This window comes from Rhineura floridana, chromosome 1 (genome assembly GCF_030035675.1).
Source record: "Rhineura floridana isolate rRhiFlo1 chromosome 1, rRhiFlo1.hap2, whole genome shotgun sequence".
Lineage (NCBI taxonomy): Eukaryota > Metazoa > Chordata > Lepidosauria > Squamata > Rhineuridae > Rhineura > Rhineura floridana.
In genome coordinates, this window is record NC_084480.1 from 240,396,971 (window position 1) to 240,422,073 (window position 25,103).

At 45.9% G+C, this 25,103-nt stretch overlaps 2 long non-coding RNA genes across 6 annotated transcripts in view; both read left to right on the plus strand.

Moving 5' to 3' along the window:
* Nucleotides 1-21,362, plus strand: part of LOC133369956 (uncharacterized) — a 99,143-nt gene extending 77,781 nt beyond the window's left edge. For all 5 annotated transcript variants that reach the window (XR_009759040.1, XR_009759037.1, XR_009759042.1 and 2 more), the window contains 2 exons: nt 17,367-17,437; nt 18,066-21,362. This is a non-coding gene — a long non-coding RNA (uncharacterized LOC133369956). The remainder of the gene's footprint in view (nt 1-17,366; nt 17,438-18,065) is intronic.
* On the plus strand, nt 4,298-11,236 carry LOC133369971 (uncharacterized). The gene is made up of 4 exons (XR_009759047.1): nt 4,298-4,389; nt 9,714-9,902; nt 10,371-10,558; nt 11,138-11,236. It is a non-coding gene; the product is annotated as an uncharacterized LOC133369971 (long non-coding RNA).
* Nucleotides 21,363-25,103: the final 3,741 nt, after the last annotated feature.

Genomic DNA, 25,103 nt, shown 5'->3' on the forward strand with positions numbered 1-25,103 from the left:
CATGTTAGCATGCTCCACATGCATGCTTGCCATCACCCAAGATGGTGGTAGAACAGCACAGGAAGTGGTGTGGCCAGACCTGGCTGCCCACTGGTGCTGGGCCTGCACACACCGTGAACCAATATGCAGAGACAAACAGAAAAAGGCAGGTATTTTCAGGACTTGCAAGGGTTTCTAGCTATTGCCTGATGTCAACAAATTCCTTGTCAATCACAGTTTTGACTTCACTCATTGGCTAAAAACCTGAAAGAGCAGGGATTGGAGCAGCCAGCTAGCTCATTTTGCAGAAAGGAGGGGGCACATTTTGGTGTATATCTTTTGATCCAGAGCACTTGGAAACTTAATTGTTTAGAAGATGCAAGCTAAGAGTCTGGTACCCCTGCTGGTCTAGGCTTGGTAGAAATTGATCCTTTATACCTGTCTGTCAGCTAGGCGTAGAAAATTTGGTACCAAATCCAATTTGGCAGAATTCTAGCATATCCCTACTGTCAGCTGCCCTGCCTATAAAGTCCTAAATAACAGCCTTTTTTCTTTCATTATCAATTTGAAGCCTGGTCAGTTAACCTAATTAGAAGAAGGTTTAGGTCTCTCTTCTCCTGAGCTATGTGTGTTTTTTTCCTGCCTCTGAAATAATAATTTTCTATTTTTTAAATCCCAATTTAATTATGTGATAGATCCACACATGCTGGCTTTGGAGTACAAAGAGAAAAACCAGCAGTGTACAAAAGTGTCTTAAACAGGTAAAAGCAAAGTATGTGGCTGTGAACACACTAGTTGCCAGAGCAAAGCACTGCCATTAGCCATATCTGGAGGAGGAACGTGTTGACCTGCTGTTGCTATGTGCCTTCGAGTCGATTACGACTTATGGCGACCCTATGAATCAGCGACCTCCAATAGCATCTGTTGTGAACCACCCTGTTCAGATCTTGTAAGTTCGGGTCTGTGGCTTCCTTTATGGAATCAATCCATCTCTTGTTTGGCCTTCCTCTTTTTCTAATCCCTTGTTTTTCCCAGCATTATTGTCTTTTCTAGTAAATCATGTCTTCTCATGATGTGTCCAAAGTATGATAACCTCAGTTTCATCATTTTAGCTTCTAGTGATTTAATTTGTTCTAACACCCAATTATTTGTCTTTTTCACAGTCCATGGTATCCACAAAGCTCTCCTCCAACACCACATTTCAAATGAGTTTATTTTTCTCTTATCCCCTTTTTTCACTGTCCAACTTTTACATCCATAAACAAAGATCGGGAATACCATGGTCTGAATGATCCTGACTTTAGTGTTCAGTGATACATCTTTGCATTTGAGGACCTTTTCTAGTTCTCTCACAGCTGCCTGTGCCAGTCCTAGCCTTCTTCTGATTTCTTGACTATTGTCTCCATTTTGGTTAATGACTGTGCCAAGGTATTGATAATCCTTGACAAGTTCAATGTCCTCATTGTCATCTTTAAAGTTACATAAATCTTCTGTTGTCACTACTTTAGTCTTCTTGACGTTCAGCTGTAGTCCTGCTTTTGTGCTTTCCTCTTTAACTTTCCTCAGCATTCATTTCAAATCATTACTGGTTTCTGCTAAGAGTATGGTATCGTCTGCATATCTTAAATTATTGATATTTCTCACTCCAATTTTCATACCTCCTTCATCTTGGTCCAATCCTGCTTTTCGTATGATATATTCTGCGTATAGATTAAATATGTAGGGTGATAAAATACATCCCTGTTTCAACAAGAGCTCTATTCCAAAAGATTAGACAAATTAAAGGGAAATTCAAACCAAAAGTAGGGAAGTTGAATAATAAACGGGGGAACACACTGACTAACCAAGGTGAAATAAAAGGAAGATGGAAGGAATACAATGAAGAACTCTATAAAAGAGATGCAAAGATGACATTCATTCACAGAGGAACCGTATGATGAAGAACCAGGAATTTTAGAACGTGAGGTGAAAGCAGCTCTTAAAATACTTGGAAGAAACAAATCACCAGGAACAGATGGCATACCAAGAGAGTTGCTACAAGCTACTCAGACTGAACCTGTCCAAATTTTAACAAACATTTGTCAAGAAATATGGAAAACTTAACAATGGCCCACAGACTGGAAGCATTCAATATACATCCTAATTCCAAAGAAAGGGGATCCCAGAGAATGCAGTAATTATCAAACTATTGCCTTAATATCCCATGCAAGAAAAGGTAATCAGAAGAAGGCTAGAACTGGCACGGGCAGCTGTGAGAGAACTAGAAACGGTCCTCAAATGCAAAGATGTATCACTGAACACTAAAGTCAGGATCATTCAGACCATGGTATTCCCGATCTTTGTTTACGGATGTAAAAGTTGGACAGTGAAAAAAGGGGATAAGAGAAAAATAATGTTCTCTCTTTAGATTTCAGGCAGTGACGAAACAGTTAAAGTGTATCTGTTGTTTATCTGCATTAGATGATAGACAAATAGGTTAGAATGAAAAGTGCACTGAAGTCTCATTGCTTTGTACCAAACCTACCATTATCTTTGATTAGCTCATGCATGGCTTCTCTTTGCAGCTGTATGTGTAGGGATCTGGCGCTTCCAAGCTGCACCATACCTAATCTGATTTGCTTTCTCCTTGCACTAATAAGGTTGTTTCAAAGAGAAGTAATAGAACGCACATGACCAGTGGCGGCATAATTCCATTACATCTGAAGAATATATGTTTCTCTATTGGATCCTGCAACAAGATTTACTCAAGAAGGTTCCACTTTAATGTCCTATTGCAAATTCTGCAGAACAGATAAATTCACTCTGAAACTTGAAATAACCATTTAAGGTAATTCAAAAGCCCTCCATCACAGATGGGGAATCTGTGGCCTTCCAGATGTTGCTGGGCTACAATTCCCATCATCCCTGACAATTGACCATGGTGTCTGGGGCTGAAGGAGAGCCACAGATCCCCGTTCCGCGCCCACTTACCGGGTGAAGGGGCGTGTTTGCGGCCGCCGCCGAAGCTAGGCCACCATCTTGGGATGTGTGCGTGCACACAGTGTGCAGGCGCGCTGATGTAGCATGCAGCGAGGGGGCGGGGTGGCAGACGGCCATTTAAGGCCGTGCCGCCAGCCGCCCTCCCTCACTGCAAGCTTGGCGGCAAATTCAAACAGCGGCAGGCTCCGGCATCAGCGGTGCGACTCATCGATTCGATCGCCGATGCACGCGGCTCCTCAAGGCTCCTACGGGCCAGGCCTTGGTGCTGGGTGGCCGGCGGCGAGGAGCGGTCGGCGCGTCTTGATCGTGGCGTGGTGAGGACGGCGGAGAGGCCCGGATGCCCTGGAGGGGCAATTGGGACTAGGCCTCCGGAGGCCCTCCAGCGGGAGGTGCGGCGGCAGCAGCCATTGAGCTCCCCGCCAGGGAAGCCTCCAGGAGGCATCTGCAGACCCGGCGGAGCAGGGGAGGGAGTCCTAGGCCTCAGGAGGCCCTGCGGCGGTGGAGGTGCGGTGGCAGCGGCCGTGTGGCTCCTCTCCAGGGAAGCCTGCAAGAGGCAGCTGCAGACCCGGCGGTGCAGCAGAGAGAGCCCTAGGCCTCGGGAGGCCCTCCAGAGGAGCGAAGAGCAGCGGCAGCACGGCCTAACGGCAGCGGCGGATCTCAGGCGAGGCAGCCTTGTGGCCGCATTCTTTTTCTTTGATTGCTACCCAGGGGCCCCCTGTGGGAAGGTTCTCTGCCCCTCATCCACCCCATAGCAAGGGAAGTGGGTCCCAGCCCCATCTTGCATGCCCTCCATTTCTCACTTGGCGGCCCAGGTTGCCAGGATTGTGGGGTGAGATAAAGGGGCCCATCAGCAGGGGAGGGGAGTGAGCAGGGGACACAGTCCAGCTGGGCTGTGAGGGTGCTGCCCCCCCTTATAGGTATCCCCACGCTGACCACCTCTCACTTTGCCAGGAGGCACTTCCGCAACGGGCATAGGCCTTGGGGGTCATTTCTGCTGGATAGACCCGGCTACACTCTGGCTCAGGATGCCACCTAAAAAAGGTCAAGGTGGGCCAAAAGGGAAGGGAAGGGCCCCCAGGGCAGAGGGTAGGCACCCACCCCCAGCGGCGGAGGATGGGGGACAAGGGGAAGGCATGCCATGGACTGCTATACTGGCCAGGTTAGAAGCCCTGGAGAGGGGCTCAGCCCAGCCGGCACCTGGGAGAACAAAGGAACCACCCCCCAAGCGGCCCCGGGATAAAGCGCTGCGTCCAGTCGGCGGGGCTAACGCTGCAGCTATTACTTCTATCTTAGCATGACTGGACGCGCTGGAAGCAGGGCCTAATGGGGCTGCAGCAAGAGCGCCCAGAGCAGAAGCAGGACCAGCATTGTCTTCACATGCAGCCCCGGGACCACAGCCCATGCATGGCCCCTCAGCAGACAACATAGTGGGTGAGTCTCCCTAGGCAGCACAACAACAGGGGCAGCCCCCGTGGGGCTGGCCCCCATGGGGGTTCCCATACTGGCCTTTTTCCCCACCAGCTGAAACTGAGCGGTATGGGCAAGCTGTGATCCCCATGGGTGTGGGGCACGGCATGCCACAACAACAGCCTCCCCTACGGTTGGCCTGTGAGCAGGTCTGGCAGTCCACTGCCGGGACAGGGATGGGAGTGGGGGTGCAGCCCTCCTGGTCGGTACCCCCTCCTGCAGAGGACACTGACCCTCTGGGTTCAGTGAGGGACGGGGCTATACCTTTTGGGGAGACATCAGCCCCACTGGGCTTTCACCTGCTGCCCGCTACAAAGGAAAAAATATGGAAGGGGGAGTATGTCGACTTATTCTCACTTCTATACAGGGAGCCAGTTAGGAGGGAGAAGAATAAGGGCGAAGAGGCAGAACCAGACAAGCCCAAGAGGCGGCGCATAGAGCGCACTTGGGCCAATTGGTTGCCTGCATTTCTGACATACATGGGGGTGGTGATGCAGAAACAGCCACAGAAGGGCCCTATCCTGATTAAATACCTCGATATCATATATCGGGGCTACTCTGAGTTCCAGGGGGCAGCATGGCTTGCCTATGACGAATCGTTTCGTATGAGGGCGGCCTTTGATACTTCCCTCCCCTGGGACAAAAAGGAAGCAGATCTGTGGCTACAGTTTATGTCTCACTCCAAGCCCATAGCCGGGGATAGAACAGACAGCGGCCACCTCTTGGCCTGCCAGGCGGCAGCAGCTCCTTCCCGCGGGCCCGCGGGGCAGGGGCTTGAACCCCACCTGCTCTGCTGGGAGTTCAGCTCCCGAGGCCACTGTGGTCGTACCCCCTGCAGGTTCCGACACAAGTGCGCAATCTGTGGGGGTCCGCACTCCTGCGCTGCCTGCCCCAGGGGCCGCCCTTTCAGAGGTGGAAACAGGGACTCAGCCGGCGCAAGGAGACCGGGAGCTGCTAGCGCAGCTCAAGGAAAGGGGCCCCAGTCCAGTTAAACTCCCTGAACTCCAGTACTTGCTCTGCCTTTACCCCCGAGTCCAAGACGCTCAGTTTTTGCTCCAGGGCTTTACAGAGGGCTTTTGGATCCCCTATTCGGGCCCCAGGCACCACTTCATGTCCCGCAACCTCAAATCAGTGGCAGGCATGGAATCAGTCGTGGGAGAGAAAATTGGAAAGGAGGTCATGGCAGGCCGTGTTCTGGGCCCCTTTACGGCACCACCCATCCCTTCACTCAGTTTCCCCGCTGGGCCTCGTGCCCAAGAAGGCACCAGGCGAATTTAGCCTTATACACCACCTGTCTTTTCCCCAGGGTGGGTCAGTAAATGACTTCATCCCATCAGACCTCTGCTCTGTCCGCTACACGTCATTTGACTGCGCAGTTCGTATGGTTAGGGACTGCGGGATGGCCGCCCTCATGGGAAAGTGTGACATCAAATCTGCCTTCCGTCTCCTCCCTGTGCACCCAGGGGACTTTGAGCTGTTAGGCTTTGCCTTCATGGGCAAATATTATGTGGATAGGGCATTGCCTATGGGCTGCTCCATCTCATGCTCGGTTTTTGAGCGCTTCAGTTCTTTCTTGGAGTGGGCAGTCAGGAGACGGGCAGGCCGGCAATCAGTGGTGCACTATTTGGACGACTTCCTGTTTGCGGGCCCTGCAGACTCGGGCGCCTGTCAGGCATTTATGGAGCAGTTCGCAGGGATGGCGGGGGAACTGGGTGTTCCCCTCGCGGCTGAGAAAACTGAGGGCCCTTCCACCACCCTCACTTTTCTGGGCATAGAGATCGATACAGTGGCCCAGTGCTGTAGGCTCCCACAGGATAAGCTGGTGGCCCTTAAGGGGAAAATCTCAGAGGTGGTTGGGGCAAAGAAGGTGACATTGGCCACACTACAACAGCTGGCAGGCCATATGAACTTTGCATGCAGGGTGGTAGCACCCGGGCGCGCATTCCTGCGGCGCGTGTACGATGCCATGGAGGGCCTATCACGCCCCCACCACCACACGCGTGTTACTGTCGCTCTCCGGGAGGACCTGGCAGTTTGGTCCACCTTCCTGCAGGAATTCAATGGGGTCTCCTTATGGAGAAGGGATCACCTGCTGGAAGCGGAGCTACAGGTGAGCTCCGATGCCTCAGGTTCCTGCGGTTTTGGGGTCATTTTCCATGACTCATGGTGTCATGGCAGCTGGCCACAGAACTGGGCGCAGGCTGGCCTGACCAGAGACCTGACCTTTTTGGAGTTCTTCCCCATTGTCGTGGCCGTACACCTTTGGCCCGACAAGCTGGGCAATTCCTCAGTCCACTTTTGGTGCGACAACCTCCCTACGGTGCATGTCATCAACACCCTGTCCTCTAGAAACCCCAACGTTATGCGGCTGGTTCGTGTGTTTGTGTTCCAATGTCTTCACTATAATATACAGTTCCTTGCACGCCATGTCCCGGGTATTGATAATAGTATTGCTGATGCTCTATCACGGAACCAGATGGAGAGATTTCACCAGCTGGCGCCATGGGCAAGGGCTCAGCCGGACGTGGTACCCCCAGCGCTATGGGAGATTGGAGGACCGAATCAGAACGGGCCATAAGCCTGTCTGTGGCACCCAGCACTTTGGCCAGCTACCAGGGGGCAGGTAGGGACCTGGCAAGCTTCAGGGAGTCCAGAGGCTACACCCAGGAGTGGCCCATCCCCGTGGAGCATCTTATGGAGTTCTGCGTGGAAGGGAAGCGGAGGGGACTTTCAGTCAGGACCATCAGAGGTAAGCTCTCTGGTCTATCCTTCCTAGGGAAAGCACGGGGCTTCCAGGACTACTCCGGTGACTTTAGGGTCCGCCGGATGCTGGAGGGGTGGTCCCGTGAGTGCCCACACACACCTGATGCCCGCACCCCCTTTTCCCCAGAGCTACTGTTGGGTCTGCAGGGACAGTGGAGGGTTCTATGTTCTTCCCATTTTGAGGCACTGCTATACCATGCTGCGGCCCTCACCTTGTTCTTTGGGGCCTTCCAAATAGGGGAGGTAGTGGCAGGTTCTAAGACGGATGGCTCCCTCCGGGCCCTTCTGGTTTCTGATCTCAGCTGGGAGCCAGAGGGGGTCCGCCTGCGACTCAGGCAGTCAAAGACGGACCAACACCACAAGGGTCGTCTGATTGTGTTATCCCCATGCCAACAGGAGGAACTCTGCCCGGTGAGGGCCCTGCGCATCTTTCTGGCAGCCCGGGGGATGCAGCCAGGGTACCTATTCAGGCATAGGGACCTCCAGCCCCTTACCAAGTATCAATTTTGGTCGGTGACAAAGGCAGCACTCCATAGGCTAGGTGTGGATGCCCGCAAGTTCGGGACACACTCCTTCCGGATAGGAGCAGCCTCCATGGCCGCCCACCTGGGTTTTTCCAAGGGGCAGCTACAGGCAGTGGGCAGGTGGTCCTCGGATGCATATAAGACTTATGTTAGACCACTAACAGAGATGCAGGAAGCCAGCAGCTAATGGCAATTGTTGTCATTTTTGGCAGGCTGCTGGGAAAGATCAGAGCAAGTGAGCATCCTCCTCTGCAGTCACAGCATGATTTTCTGGGCAGGCCGCAGGGCGGCGAAGTCCCGCATTGGAACGCAGCTGGGGCTCAGTCAGTGGGCCTCAGTGCGGTGGCTTGGGCGCCGGGGGATGCATTGGGACGGTCTCCTGCCTACCTTGTTCCAGTCGGCTGTGGACCGGGCGGTGCCCCAGGTGCTGGTCATCCACCTGGGAGGTAATGACTTAGGCCTGTTGAAGGGCAAGGCCCTGATCGAACAGGCATGTAGTGACCTCCAGGCCATTGCGCTGCGCTGGCCGGGGGTGCACTTGGTATGGCCTGACATCCTGCCGCGCAGGACGTGGAATTGTGCTGGTGACCCACGGGGAATAGGCAGGGTTCGGAAGAAGGTTAATAGACAGGTTCAGAGGGCCATCAAGGGCCTGGGGGGTTCTGTCATACACCACCCAGAGATCAAGCACGATAGGCTGTAGTTGTTCAGGCCAGATGGCGTGCACTTGACTGACGGGGGCAATGACATCTTCCTGATGGACCTGCAGAGGGGTGTGCACCAGATTCTTATCGGGTGTGGGGTAAAGGGAGACTAAGCAGAGGCTTGTCCCCCTTTTGTGGCAAGGAAGCATGGGGGAAAGGTTAAAAGGGAAAGGGCAGCTAGGTGACACCTTTAGGCACCTTTGGGGGTGATTGGTGGTCCGGGAGCCTGCACCTCAGGGCTATACGGCCCGGGAGCAGAACACGGGCCGCTTTTGGGGCCAACGTGCCTCATCCGCTCGGAGTTTCAGGGCTCCGGGGGGCGGTGATGCGGGTTGGACCCCCTACACATCTTCAGGGTGTGGCCAGAGCTGGGGCCTGGCACAGGGCAGCCCCAGGCTCAGGCAAGGTTTGGTTGCCCTATAGCTGCAAGCAGGCTTCGCCTGGATCAGCAGAATTCCCCCTCACTTGATTGTCCCTCTGCAGGTTCATTGGTTATAATTGACTCTGTTTTAATAAAGTGGCCCATGATTTAACCCAATGAATGGTGTCTGTCTTTATTTCGGCAATAGGCCGCAATCCCCAACCCTGCCCTACCTGGATGCATGAGGGAAGGAATATGTACAAGTATTGATGTGGACCGCTTAGGTCATTAAAAATTGACAGTGTTTTCCTATATTTCCACTATGTGCTAAACGTATTCACAAAATTGGTTATTTGGGGACTAATGTGGGAGGAGAATCATCTGCTTTCTAGTAGTTTCTGGGAAATAGAAATTGCTTCCTAGAACCCCTAGCCTTGCTATGTATTGTAGCAAGCACAAACACAGTTCCTGTTCTACTTTTCTGGCTGTGTTTCCCCAGAAACACATTGCAACACACTAAAATCATATAATTCTTTCTGCCTTGATCCTCAGTTTTGACTGATTTCAGAAGGTGTCTTTCAAGACCTGAAAATAATGTTTTAAATTCAAGCACCTCTCCTATATATCTCACTTGGAACAACTGCAATTGTATTGTTACCTTAGTCCTCTCCAAGGATAGGGCATAATTTTTAGTCAAAATCATTTTATATTTCCTTTGCTGTGTAAGGTTTACACTAATAGTTTTAATATTTATAGTGGAAATATTAGATGGTTATCCAGTGGACAGAACATGACCGAAATCTAGGATCCTTTCCGTTCCACTATGTATGCACTGTGCGGAGCTATATAGTCCCTAATATGGGAATCTGTCTTTTTCTACCACACTCTGGGTCGATATCAGATTATATAGTGAGACAGAGCCAATTTTGTCCCCAGTGCTATTTAATATCTATAGGAAGCTGCTGAGGAAGATTTGGGACAAGATGTCACAGACCAAGTCAATCTTGAAGATCTTCAGAGGAAATCCTCCTGGTCCTTCTACAAGCAGCAGATTGTCACTTGGTGACAATGTGAAAGTGGACCTTCTCAGTGATAGCTCCTACCCTCTGGAATGCCATCCCTCCGGTAAGTCATGTGAAGCAGGGAAAATAATGACTTTTTAATGCTTCTTATATGTTTAGCCAAACCTTCCTGGGCTCTGACTCTTAGTTTTTAGGACTGTTTTATACACTGCTCAGTTTTATCATAATACAGAGTTTGTTCTGGTTTTACTTAGCTTTAGGAATTTTATGGGATGCTATTGATTATACTTTTATTATTTTTATGTAACCCATTTAGAGATCATTATTATATATTAAGCACTATAATTTTTAAAATAAATTATATGTATGTATGTGTGTGTTGGTTTTATTATTTTGATTGTTTTAAAATAGCTGTTTTTAACTGTTTTTGGCAATAATTTTATTCTTTTAATTCCTTCTGTAAACTGCTTTGAGATTTTTTTTATAATAAACCGGTATATAAATGTTGTAAATAAAATACTTAAATACATTTCAGAGTCACTGTGGTTCTTGGGTCTCTTTCCATTTTTAGGAACAAAGGAATCTACCTTCTACCGACTCTGGCCATTTGATACCATCTAGCTCAATACTGATGACATGGACTAGCATTGGCTCACCATGATTCCAAGCAATAGACTTTTCCAGAGGTTGAATTTTGGACCTTTGCATGAAAAGCACATGCCCTATCACTCAACTACAGCCCTTACTCTGTTTAAAAAAGTATGTTCTGAAATTGTTCTTTTCAGTTCACTAATGAATGCACAGCATACCTAGAGCACATCCACGCCATTCATTTAAAGCACATTCAACACACATTTGAAGCACATGAATCCCACATGAAGCACAGAATCATGGGAACTGTAGTTTGGTAAGGGTGGTGGTAACTATAACTGTGAGGGGAAAACTACACTTCCCAGAATTATTTGGAAGACATAATGTGCTTTAAATGCAAGTTGGATGTGCTTTAAATGTATAAATGTCTGCATGTAAATAGTTTTAATTTTTTTAAATGGAAAGCAGCTATAAAGTTTACTGGGTGACCATGGGCTACTCACCATCTCTCAGCCTAATTTGCCTCTCAGGGAGAAAACAACAGAGGGAGACCATGATTACTCCAGGAGAGAAGGGCACACTTAAAATGTAGAGGAAATAATAATGTACAACCACAGTGTGAAATCAGATACTTACCAAGGCATAGTATGAAGAAACATTTATATAAGCATGACTATCAAAGATGTTTATTATTTACACAACCTGTAAATATATTTATAGTGTAATTCTATGTATGTTTATTCTAAGTAAGCCCCACTGAATACATTGGAACTTGCTTCTAATGGGGAAGCATGCAGAGGACTGCAACCTCAAGTAATGTGGCTACACGGAAGACTGCTGGAGGAGGTAAAAATAAAAAAGAGCATGTATAAAGAATGGAAGGAAGGATGCATCACCAAGGAAGAGTACCGACGAGCGGCTCGGGCTTGCAGGAATAGCGTAAGGAAAGCTAAAACCCAGAATGAGCTGAGGCTGGCGAGGGAAGCGAGGAACAACAAAAAGGGGTTTTTCAGATATGTTCGAAGCAAGAGAAAGACCAAGGAAACAGTGGGACTGCTGCTCAATGAGGATGGCAAAATGTTGACAGGTAACAAGGAAAAGGCAGAACTGCTCAACGTCTATTTTGCCTCCGTTTTCTCCCAAAAAGGGAACAGTGTGCAACCTTGCATCGGTAGCAATCTCAGTAAGGGGTCGGGATTGCAGTTCAAGATTGATAAGGAGATAGTCAGGAAATACCCAGTTAACCTAAATGAGTTCAAATTTCCAGGGCCAGGGTATTGAAGGAACTTGCGGATGTACTCTCGGAACCTCTTGCCATCATCTCTGAGAAATCCTGGAGAACGGGAGAGGTGCTGGAGGATTGGAGATGGGCAAACGTCATCCCGCTCTTTAAAAAGGGTAAAAAAGAAGATCCGGGGAATTACAGGCCAGTCAGTCTGACTTCAATACCGGGAAAGATATTAGAACAGATAATAAAAGAGTCCATTGGCAACTATCTAGATGACAATGCTGTGATTAGTAGGAGCCAGCATGGGTTTGTCAAGAAAAAATCCTGTCAAACTAATCTCATCTCTTTTTTTGATCAGGTCACTAGCTTAGTAGATGGTGGAAATGCTGTAGATGTCATCTATCTAGATTTCAGCAAAGCGTTTGACAAAGTCCCCCATGACCTTTTGATTAGCAAACTGGTCAAATGCAGACTAGATGGAAATACTGTCAGGTGGATTCACAACTGGTTGGAAAACTGTACTCAAAGAGTGGTCGTCGGTGGCTCTGCTTCGGACTGGAAGGAGGTTTCGAGTGGAGTGGCACAGGGCTCTGTCTTGGGGCCGATACTCTTCAACATTTTTATCAATGACTTAGATGACGGGGTGGAGGGAAGCCTTATGAAGTTTGCGGATGATACGAAACTGGGAGGGATAGCTAACACAATGGAAGACAGGAATAAAATCCAAAGGGACCTGGATAGACTAGGAAATTGGGCTGAAATTAATAAAATGAATTTCAATAAAGACAAATGCAAGATTCTGCATTTAGGCCACAAAAACAAAATGCATGGGTACAGGATGGGAAATACCCGGCTTAGCAGTAGTGTGTGTGAGAAGGACCTTGGAATTGTAGTGGATCGCAAGTTGAACTTGACCCAGCAATGTGATGCTGCGGCAAAAAAGGCAAACGCGGTTTTGGGCTCCATAAACAGAGCTATAGTTTCCAGGTCGAGGGAAGTAATAGTCCCACTATATTCTGCATTAGTCAGGCCTCATCTGGAATACTGCGTTCAGTTCTGGGCACCTCATTTTCAGAAAGATATAGACAAGTTAGAGCGGGTTCAGAAGAGGGCGACAAGGATGATAGCCTGTATGGAGAACAAGTCTTATAAGGAAAGGTTGAAGGAACTTGGCATGTTCAGTCTGGTGAAGAGAAGGCTGAGGTGTGACATGATTGCACTCTTTAAGTACCTGAAGGGCTGTCACATAGAGGAGGGTACAGATTTGTTCTCTGCTGCCCCAGAGGGTAGGACTAGGTCTCATGGTTTTAAGTTGCAGGAGCATAGATTCTGATTGGACATTAGAAGGAACTTCTTGACAGTAAGGGCAGTTCGGTAATGGAACCGACTGCCTAGGGAGGTGGTGGGATCCCCTTCGCTGGATGTCTTCAAGCAGAGGCTGGACAGCTATCTGCGGGAGATGCTGTAGCTGTGGATTTCCTGCTGTGAGCAGGTGGTTGGACTCAATGGCCTACAAGGCCCCTTCCAACTCTATGATTCTATAATAAGGAACTTTACTCACCCAACCCAAACTTCAGAATCATGCCTCTTTAAGCTGTTTTGCCACTGTTTCATACTTGTTTTATGGTTATTGGATTTTAATTGTTTTTATTTATTGTGAGCTGCCTTGGTTTCCAATTTGCAACCCTACTTCACATGGTTGTTGGAAAGACTCCATATACACACATTGGAGATGTAAATATACTACACCCCATATAATAGTTGGTCATTGTAGAACATTTAAAAACAAAATAAAACCAGTATTAGTTTCCTACAAAATAAAAGCAGTGTAAAGCAAAGTAAGCCCTGCCTAATTGCTTTAAAAATAGGATTGAAGGGGAGAGAAAGATTTACAACACAAACACAATCCTTTGCTATGTTCACTCAAAAATCCAATTGATTTACAGCACAATCCTAACCATGTCTACTCAAAAGTAACTCCTGTTGAATCCAATGGGGTTTTTCTCCCATTATGTGCGATTAACATTGCAAGTTTATTCCCAGAAAAGCAAGTATAGGATTAAAGCTTCATATTGGGAAGGTTTTCAAAACAGACTATGAATTAGACAAATAAACTGCCTTCTTTAACAGCCTAGGAAATTTAAACTTGTTTGACTCTTCATAATTAGAAAAGTATAGCACATTGTAGTGGCACCATAACCTTCATGTACACTTTAAAAAAAAGTCTGTTCAAAGCTTATTTGAAAATAAAATGTATACTGTGCTATTTTTGCAAGTAATTTAAACAACCCTGCATATACACTTTTATTATAATCATAACTGAAATTGTTTACTGTGCATGCCTACCAAGATCCTTCTGTTCTTTTGTTCTAGAACTGCACACACAGAGAAAGGGACTTTTGCTATTATTGAAAGCTATAAACTTACTCAATTTATGAGATTTTCAGACAAGCCAGGAAAGGCAACCACTTTCTGAACTTGCAATGGGTTCTAGGTATTGCCTGGAGGTCAACAAATCCCTTGTCAATCACAACCCTGACTTCACTTATTGGCTACAATCCTGAAAGGGCAGGGTTAGAACAGCCAGCTAGGAGCTCATTTAACAGAAGTTGTAGGGGGGGGCAGCAGCTGACATTTTGGTGTATATCTCTGAACCAGACCAGCTAGAAACTTAATTTTTTTTAAATGAAAGCTGATAATCTGGAGATTGGGGTGACTCACCCAGAGACCCAGAGAGGATCCCAAAAATCTGAAGTCTCCAAGCAATAACTGGAGACCTAGCAACCCTAGTCTGACTTCTGCATGAGTGGAATGTAGTTTACTGCACAAAGGTATGGATAAATCTCTTCTTCCACCCACTTTTTGTTTCTGATTCTACCCACTTTTTTACCTCTAGCTCCTACTGACCGCTACCATGTGCTCCTCAGAAGAGTGCTAATGAGGGATCTTGTTTCTTGGGCTGAAAAAGCTTCCCCATCTGAGGCCTTAGCTTGCTCCTGGAGGGCTCTTTTTATGCAAGATTTGGGAAAGAGGGCAGTTTGTCCTGACTGTTGTCCTGCTATACTGTAGTGTTTCTTCTTGTAGAAGAGGCCAAATTCCAAGCTGCCCACACTAACTGAGCTGCTTGGTACTGACCTCTTCTCTCCAAGTGGAGGATGTCTAGTTAAGCATATTTATTGAGCTGTATGTTTGTTTTAGAAGAGCAAGCCAGCTTTGCAGAGCTTATAATAGTTTCATCACAGGTACAGTGTTGTTTATTGACAGGCATAGTTTATAAACAAGGTCACAAAGTCAACATTATGCTTGGTTCCAGCAGGAACAATAAATTGTATGCCTTCAGGTTTTGGAAGTGTTTCAAGGCCATTTCTTTATGAATGATTACTGTGTAAAGCAGGGACTGTGGTTCCTTTCTGAATAAGTTGATTTTGGGGGGAAATCAGCAATAGAGCATCACCCTGGGCATAGTAGAATGACAGTAGCAGAGTTGTGTTTGGGGGGAGGGCATATTCAATAACATTATTTCTACAATCCAAGATGTGAACTTTGGTTAGGTTTCTTATTCTATATGACTAGCAGACTGCAATGTGACTAGCCTGTATGACTAGCCTAAGGCTGCAATCCAATACACATTTACCTGGGAGTAAGTCCCATTGAACCCAATGGAGCTTACTTCTGAGTATACATGTATTGGATTGCACTGTTGTTCATGTGTGCACTAATGAACATGCTTAAGTTGCATCAGTGACAGCTTCCTCCTCTGGACAAAGGGCTGCTTGGAGGAAGGGGGAGGTTCATTGGGACTGTGACTTAAAGGGAAAGGGTTAAATCCCCCTCTGTGCATGCCATAGTTCCAATCTTGATCACCCGCCCACTCCCTGCACTACTGTTTTGATTTCTAAAAGACATATGTGAGTATATTACACATCTAGTTTGGCTTGCAGTGACACTAAGTGCAGGATAGGCACTTTTGGGTCTGACATTCAAAATCCTGCTTCTGTTTTCTTTCCCTCACCCTCGTATTTTATCTCTTATGCATGTGATTTTCTCTTTGTTTTGTAAGTCTGTGTGTGGCTGAAGTATATGTTTTCCTTTTCTCAGGTCAGGAAGGCTGGACCTTGGATGGGAGCTCTTGCTTCAGCAATGAAGCAGCTCAGACTAGGAGTTTATGTAAGAGCTGGAGGCTCCATCCCTTCCTGGCTCTCAGTCAGGCCTATCAGAGCAGATGTTTCCATGCACATACCCCTCCTTTTGAGTAGCTTCACATGCAGGAAGCCAAGCACTTTGGTGACTACTCAGAAGTTCTTTCCTGATTCATCATCTCCTCATATGAGGAAGGGTCTGAGAGAGAGCCAGAAACCCAGGCAGCTGTTGTGGGGGCCTCTAGCTCTGAGACAAGGATGTCCAGATCCAGTGACCTCTCAGGGTTATTAGCAGTATAGGGATCTGCTGGAGGGTTTGCTTCCCTACCTCCTCAGCTGGGCAAGGTTGAATCCTGACCCTTTGTTATAGATGCTGGTTGGAACAGGGTAGCCGTTAAGGGTTGGGGAGGACTAGTTTTACAGAGGTGCAGATGAGTTGGGGATTCGGACTGGTGATATTTCATAGAATCATAGACTAGTAGGAGTTGTAAGGGGCCTATAAGGCCATTGAGTCCAACCCCCACTCAATGCAGAAATCCAAGTTAAGTTTCTCTGTGTTTTTAACAATAACAACCATAACCACAACAACCCCCTTGTCCTGGTTCTGGACTAGTGGAATTAATTTTTTTTAAAACAGCACAGCAAAATAGAAGGGAGGAAAATGGCGTCTCCCTTGGGATATGCTGCCCAAATCAGCTCCTTCATGGTGCTTTATAGGAACATAGGAAACTGCCTTATACCGAGTCAGACCATTGATCTATCTAGCCCAGCATTGGCAACAACACTCTCTCCAGCGTTTCAAGCAGGAGTCTTTACCAACCCTACCTGCAGACACCAGGGATTGAACCTGGGACCTTCTGCATGCAAAGCAGATGCTCTGCCACTGAGGTACAGTCCTTCCCCTATACGGACAATCATGCAGAAGCAGGGGTTCCTTCAGGTCCATGGGTTCAAGCCAAGTAGGGCTTTGTAAGTAAGCACCAGAACCTTGAACTGATCTTTGAAATGTAATGAAAACCTGTGGAGTCCTTTCATCACTGGTGAGATACATTCATAATAAGTATTGCTCTAGCAGCTGCATTCCATACTGACTAAAGTTTCTGGACCATCTTCAAGGGTAACCCCATGCATAACAGATTCCAGTAGTATCAACCAGAGTGATAACCAATTCATATTCAATGATCTCGTTGATGTCTCACTGTCTGGTGTGCACACAAAACCGGATCAAGTCTCATGGGCAAATGATACAAGAATAAATATTTGCTGGAAGAGTGATTTCATTTCTGTGATTCCTCACCTGTAATATAAAGATAATGCTAATTCACTGCTTCCTGTAATCTTTCAGGATGATGCAGCCAATCTAAATTTCCTTGATAGGTCTGGTAAATCTGATCCTGGGGCAGAATAAATACATTTGTGATTCAGACTGTTACTGGTTCTAAACTATCAGGCAATGGTGAGGCCGGGGTGGGGGGCGGGGGATTTAATGAGCTCATTACATTTTATATCTTATATTTTCTGCAAGTAGATTGCAGTTCCCATACGTGTTTCATTGATATGGATGAAACTCTGTTTATCTTGTTTTTGTTAACATCTATTTAACTTCCAGCTCCTGAAGTATTTCCGTGGAAAATCTTCTGCCTATCCCTCTAAAAAGCCATAGACATTAAGGTCACTTTTGTACGTAAGGTAGCACTTCTTATCTTAATACTAATAAGAAAACATATACCTTAATCACATTAACAAAGAAAAAATTGTATGTATGCATCTTCTTTGGTGTGTGTGTGGGGGGGCAAGTCCATAGGAAGAAAGTAAGATGTCAAGTAGTTAATCCAAATATAATATTCACCAGCTATCTTTTAAAGCTCAAGATAGGAAATAGAGAGAACAAAGAAGGGGAGGGGGTGATTGGATATCAGACAGCTGCTGAAGAAATTGCACTCCTGTCTTGGAGCTTCCCCCCAAATTATCTGAGACCAGGAACTTAAGGATCATACTATTTCTGTATGAATCTGCTTGAGCACTTTTTTTCAGCAAGTTCTGGCGATTGTTCCCCCCTTATCTGAAGTGCAGAGGATGGGGGCATGACACAGTACCTTGGTTGTGGACACCCCCCCTCAAATTCTCCAAAGAAATCCACATGTTTAACTCACTGCTTACTTTTGGCAACTGGCCAAAGCCTAGTTCTGAAAAAATGCCTTCAGGGTAAATTAGGTCTGCTGATAGGGAAAAAAAACTTTTTGCTGTTGTCATTGTGTCCTTTTATTGACTGTTTTTAAACTATTTTGTTTTTCTTGATTGATTGCAGGCCCCAAACCAGCACACAACATCTTCAGGCAGCACACTGATGGCTGCCCCTGCACTCTGATGAACAGTGCTCTGATCAGCGCCAGGCACCACCATTTATCTTTCCCATCATCATCTGTTTATATACTGTTTGTTCCAGTAGTTCCACAACTTAAGGTTTTAGCACAGAAGCTGAACCAAGAGTACAAGAACCTACACTCTGGATGGATCATCAGTGACTACATTATTAATCCCAGTGCTACTTTTGTGGAGCTTACCAAACGGAAATAAGAACAATAAAAACCAGTTCACTGTTGTATGGAGACCAAGTATGGGCTGCAGGAAATTGATGTACACTGAAAGCTCACCTTTCACCAAAACCATCATATGATGCCGCTCAAAAACCATTAGAAGCCCATAACTTGCCATCGGGAAATTGAATGAGATACTATCAACATCTTGTCACACTCTCATGAAGAATGCAGCAAGTAGCACCACAAGGAATGCACTGGAAACTCTTACAGGTTATGCAGTGTTCAGAAATTGTAACTTATATTTTGGGCAATGAAGACAACTCAGTTTCTCTGGCTTGTTTACAAAGGTTCAAACATGCGTTTGGAAATATGGAAGCAACTATGTATTGAAGGCTGCAATTGTAAACACATTGCGCTGACAAAGCCGGATGATTTTCAATAGGATCAGAACAGTTAACACTCAGCTATAATCTTCTTAGGTTAAGTTTTCAAATCAAGCTTTAGAAGTTACAATTGGCTTCATTTTGTACACTGGAAACTAAATACATTGTGGCTGCCATCCAATGCACAGCTAAGCTACATATAGGAGAGCTAGACTGCACTAAGCATTGGTTATGGGGTATTTATTATAATAAGTTTTAGCTTAATTATTATAGAAAAATGATTATAGAATAGCAGCTCAGGTTTATTTATTGTTTGTTTAGTTATAGAATTAATATCCAACCTATTAAACAATAAAAATGCCAAAAGAGTAATAACAACAGAAAGTCAGCAGTTAAAGGAGTAGTTAAAACCATTAGAAAAATGTCACAAATACCACTAAATAGCAGAAGAGAAGAGGCCAGACTTCATCTGGCATCAAAAACATTAAGGTTTTGGTTTACTAAATTTATGCATTGGTTCCTACTAAAAAAGTGGGAACATGGAACAATTTACAACAATACAATAATCAAATTACATTATTTATTATTTAAATTTATATGCTGGTTTCCTATATAAATATGCTCAAACTGGCTTACAAAAAAAAAAGCCAACCACTACATCAAACAAATACTAAATCATTTCAAAACATAACAATCCAACAAATAATTTGATTATATGAACAGTATAACATTTGAAATTAAATGAACTGCCTTCAAGTAAATTCTGACTTACGGCGACCCTATAAATAGGGTTTTCATGGTAAGTGGTATTCAGAGGCGGTTTACCATTGCCTTCCTCTGAGGCTGAGAGGTCACCCAGTGAGCTTCATGGCTGTGTGGGGATTCGAACCCTGGTCTCCCAGGTCGTAGTCCAGCACCTTAACCACTACGCCACACTGGCTCTCATGGTATAACATTTAAAGTCTTCATAAAACAAACTATCAATTAAAACATATCAATGAATGACAAACATAATAAAAAATCCAATACAAAAATACAAGAAAACAGTCTGTTACTGCAGCTCAGATGTTACAGCCTCTACTGATCGCTGTCGCTGTTGTTGCTGCTGCCTGTTAACATCATGTTTTTAACATAAACATATTAAAAACATATTTAATAATACAGTATTATCTCAGTGCTGCACAAATGCCCGGAAAAACAAGAACATCTTTGCCTAGCACTGACATGATGACAAAGATGGCACCAGACAGGCCTCTTGGGGAGAGCATTAATAGCAATAGGACGAGGTGGACATGTCGAGGGAGAGATTTCCATAAGTTGATCACCACCTCAGAAAAGGCTCTCTATCTGGTAGCCTCTTGCCTACCTTTAGAAGGGGGGAGCACCCAGAGAAGGGTCTCTGAAGGAAAGCTTAATTGGCAGGCAGGTTCATGTGGAAGAAACTGGTCCTGCTCTCCTTTGGCTTATTGTCCTGTCTCAGTTAATGGTTAGTAGTTCCAAGTGCTTTAGAGAAAGTATTTGAGAAACTTAAGCAAAGATCCAATAATACTTACCTGTCATCACACCAATATCACCTGTCACTTGAATATATTAATAAATAAGTGACAGGCAATTCTAAACTTAATTAAATTGTATACGTAATAGTAACAACATACAATAACATGTAGTTATCTAGTGAGACATTGACAGGGCCAGCATCAGAGGGTGGCCAAGTTGGGCCCTGGCCAAGGGCCTCTGCGGCCCAGAGGGGCCCTTGAAGTGTCCTTCCTTAGGGTAAAAGGGTAGCACTCCTGTTGCATGATTGGCGGCAGCATTGGCTTCTGACACTGCTGCGCATCGCAGGGAGGGAGCTCCCAGGCACCCCATCTCCCCAATACAGTCAGTGTGGGCTTCACTAAGCCTGCACACATGCACCACCTACCTCTCCTGTCCCTGTAAAAGATGTGCGTGCTGTGCACGCATGCCTGCCATCAACTAACTAAGATGGCAACCGGGGCTTCCCTAAGGGGCTGATGACCTTGCCGCCGATCTTGGTTGATGGCACGCATGTGGACACAATGCACACATAATTCACAGGGACAGATGAGGCAGGTGGGATGCACAGGCAGGCTTATTAGCCCCACGCAGCCTGTATAGGGGAGTTGGCCTAGGGCGCTGTGGGCCCAGGGCAGGCTGGTGCCCTAGGGCCCAGTCATGCCTGGCACTGACCCTGGACATTGAGATCCGCTCTATTAGCCTAACTCCTCCTCTCCCAGATGCTTTCTCAGCAGCTGTTTCAGCCAGGATGTTTCCAGATGGAGGTTTACTGTGGAATCAATGCTGCTCATGCATGCAGGTTTTCACACTATCCACATGATGTTGCTGTCATCAAAATGCCTTCCCATGCTTTTTTAAAAAATCCATATTTCCTCTTACCGCAGGAAATACACACTGAGAACCAGTGTGGTGTAGTTGTTAGAGTGTTGGACTAGGACCTGGGAGACCATGGTTCAAGTCCCCACTCAGCCATGAAACTCACTGGGTTACCATGGACCAGACACTGTCTCTCAGCCTAACCTACCTCACAGGGTTGTTGTGAGGATAAAATGGAAAGGAGAAGAAACATGTATGCCATCTTGAGATCTTCGAAGAAAAAGTGGGATATAAATGTAACAAATGAATGGATAAATGAAGTAGAAATAATATGTTATACATCTTCAGTCATTGCTGGTGTGAAAGCTTGTTAGCACTTTTTTTTTTTTTTTGCAGAGTGGCTTATCATGTGTGTGGTGATGTTTCAGTGGGTGCTGTCTGTTGCCAGGCTTTACTTCTGTATGCTCCTCACTTGAGTACAACCTAGCCATTTTGTTTTCACCAGGCCAAATGATATGAGAGCATCTATATCCTGGTGGCCACATGATGAAGGTACATTGGAATTTTATCAACACAGTTCAGAAGAACTATTCTCTCAAGATCTCAACACATGTAGGGGATTACAAGAGACTGAAGTTGCAGGACTGTAATTTAAAAAAATAGATTAAATTTGTATTACAGATTAATTAATAAAAAATACAGAAGTCTTGCACAAGTCTGCTTTTTAGCTATACTGAAATTCTGTGGAAAAGGTCTTGTGCAAAACCTTGACATTAATTTTTTGTAAACAAACAAAAACATTAAATGGAAATGGATCCCCCCAAAAGCACAAGCAAAATCACATTGTGAAACATTTTAACTTGTGCTCTTGCACACTTACTTTGAAACTTTTAAAAAAGATATACATGCACAGGTACAGAAATACCTGGGCACATGTACAAAATGGGAAAACATAGTGAAGGATTATTGTAGTTGTTAAGGGGAGGGGAGGGGCCAGGACACACACAAACATTGCATTAAGGACCACCCACTGGAAGAAACAGCAGTATAGGTTTAAAACATTCAAGAAATAGACTGTGGGTCACCAACCCATTGCCCGCACACACCATGGCACTAGCAAATGCCTTCAGTTGTGCCCTCAGCAGGTAGCCCAAAAACTGAGTTTCATTTTAAAAGAAAGAATAAGCCTCTAGTCCTCCTAGAAAGAATGTTATGCAGCAAAATGTGCAGGTATTCTAAGCAATTTATGTGAAATGAGAGAGCCTGACTGCTTCTGCCTGTCAGCATTATTAGCCAAGGTGTGAAGTCAGAGCTGTGAGCAAATTGTTTGGACACACCAGGCAATAGGCATCTCTCAGGTCCTAAAGAGCTGCTATTTTGCCCTCCCTTTTAGTGCACTTTTCTTGCTTCTGTCTTTTTTCCTAGTCCTTGGGATCTCCAAAGTTTGCCTTTCCTTTTTCCCTAGCAATCAGGATGGATCTTTCTTGTGCCAGATCAGGGAGTACCTAGAAGTTATTTTCTGCAAATACAACTACACAATATGTTGGGTGAATGTTTCAAAAATCCCTCTCCCCCCTCCAAAGGCAAATGTGAAAACATTGCAAAGAGGCTTGAAGAAAGTGGTGGTGCATCCCCTCCTTAAGAAGTCCTCCTTGGACCCATATGTGTTAAATAACTATAGCCCAGTGGCAAATATCCCTTATTTGGGTAAGGCGCTCAAGAAGGTAGTGGCAGTCCAACTTCAGGCATGCTTGGAGGAGACTGAATATCTGGATGCATTTCAGTCTGGCTTTAGACCTGGTCATGGCATTGAAACTGCCTTGGTCAGCCTGGTTGATGAAACTTGTCAAGAGAGAGAGATGGTGGGAGTGCAATCCTGCTTGGTTTTCTTGATCTCTTGGTGGCTTTTGATACCATTGACCACAGTATCCATCTGCAGCAGCTCAGAGAGATGAGGATTGGGGGCACTGTACTTCAGTGGTTCTGCTCCTATCTCCAGGGATGTTTCCAGAATGTAGTTTCACGAGGCTACTGCTCAACACCATGGGATATTATCTGTGGTGTCCTGCAGGGTTCCATCTTATCCCTCATGCTATTTAACTTCTAAATAAAGCCTCTGGGAGCAGTCATCAGGCGTTTTGGAGTGAAGTGTAGCCAATATGTGGATAACACTCACTTTGCCTCTCTGTTCCATCTGAAGTGGGAGAGGCAGTTGAGGTACTCACAGGTGTCTAGAGGCAGTGATGGGCTCGATGTGGGCCAATAAATTGAAGCTGAATCTTGAAAAGACAGAGATGCTATGTGTTCTAAGTTCTTGAGTCCAGGAAATAGGAAGATAGCCTGTTCTGACTTGGGTTGCACTTCCTCTGGAAGGAGCAGGTTTATAGCTTGGGGGCACTCCTGGATCAAGCATTGTCACTGGAGGCTCAGATGGCCTCAGTGGCTAGGAGTGCCTCTGTCAAGCTCCAGCAGGTTCATAAGCAACAGCCCCTTTTGGATAGAGATGACTTGGCCACAGTACTCCATGCTCTGGTAACTTCCAGATTGGATTGTTGCAATGTGCTGTCGTGGTAACCTCTTCTTCGGGCACTTCTTCTCCAAATTGTGTTACTGTTCCTAAGAACAATGGTTCCCTTTGTGAGTAAGCAAGGCCTTATATAAGAGCCTCCAATACCTTTCTTAGTATTATAGGAGAGACAACTTATTTTGAAGAAGAGCCAGCAAAAACAACCATAAACATTACAACTCTATTTTATTTATCTATCCCTAATACAGAAAACACTTTCCCTAAGAATTATTAAAAGAGCATTGATCAGGTCTTACAATATAAAAGTATACTTCACCAGGCCTGGGTCTCAAGCCAAGTTTGAGAGCGAGTGAGCCTTGCAATCTGGGGTACTTGTATTTATACCTATTCTATCGTGTCACACATCTATAGATTAAATGCATAATTAGTTTACTAAAATGAGTTTCAGGTTACCATTAAACTTCATATTTACTCAGTGATCCCCTGTGACTCACTCTAAAGGAGGCCCGCTGATTAAGCCAGTTAGTCTGCTGGGCCGTTGGAGCTCTTCTGGGTTGTGTGGTGAAACTAAGCAGTGTAGGCCTTTGTACACCAAAACTAGAACCTTGAACTTGGCCCAGTAGCAAATGGGCAGCCAATGCAATTCTTTCAGCAGTGGGGTGACATGTTGGTGATACCCTGGCCCAGGGAGCAGTCTCACTGCTGCATGTTGCACCAGCTGCAGCTTCTGGACCAACCTCAAGGGCAGCCCCACATAGAGTGTATTACAGTAATCCAGCCTGGAGGTTACCAGTGAATGGACAACAGTGGTCAGGCTATCCTGGTCCATAAATGGCCGCAGCTGTCTTACCAGCCAAATCTGGTAGAAGGCACTTCTAGCCACTGAGGTCACCTGGGCCTTTAGCAACAAAGATGGATCCAGGAGCACGTCCAGACGACAGACCTGCTCTTTCAGAGGGAGTACAACCCCATCCAAAGCAGGCAGCTGACCAATTATCTGAACTCGGGAACCACCAGCCCACAGCGCCTCCATCTTGCTAGGATTCAGACCACCACCGAGTCCAGGCAGTGGTCCAGGGCTTGCATGGCCTTTATTCAGATGTTACAGAGAAACAGAGCCGGGTATCGTCAGCTTACTGCTGACAGCTCGCGCCAAATCTCCTGTTGACCACTCCCAAGAGCTTCATATAGATGTTAAACAGCATAGGGGACAAGATGGTACCCTGAGGCACCCCACAGCAGAACTGCCAGGGGGCTGAAAGACAATCACCCAATGCTATTATCTGAAAACGACCTTTGAGATAGGATCAGAACCACTGAAAAACAGTGCCTCTGATACCCATCTCACCAAGTCAATCATGATCAGTGATACCATGGTCAATGGTATCAAAAGCTACTGAGAGATCAAGTAAGAGTAACAGGGTTGCACTCCCCCTGTCCTTCTCCCGATAAAGGCAACGCCGATTCAGTCCCATAACCAGGCCTGAACCCAGACTGAAATGGGTCAAGAGTACTTGCAATTGCTGTGCCACAATCCTCTCAAT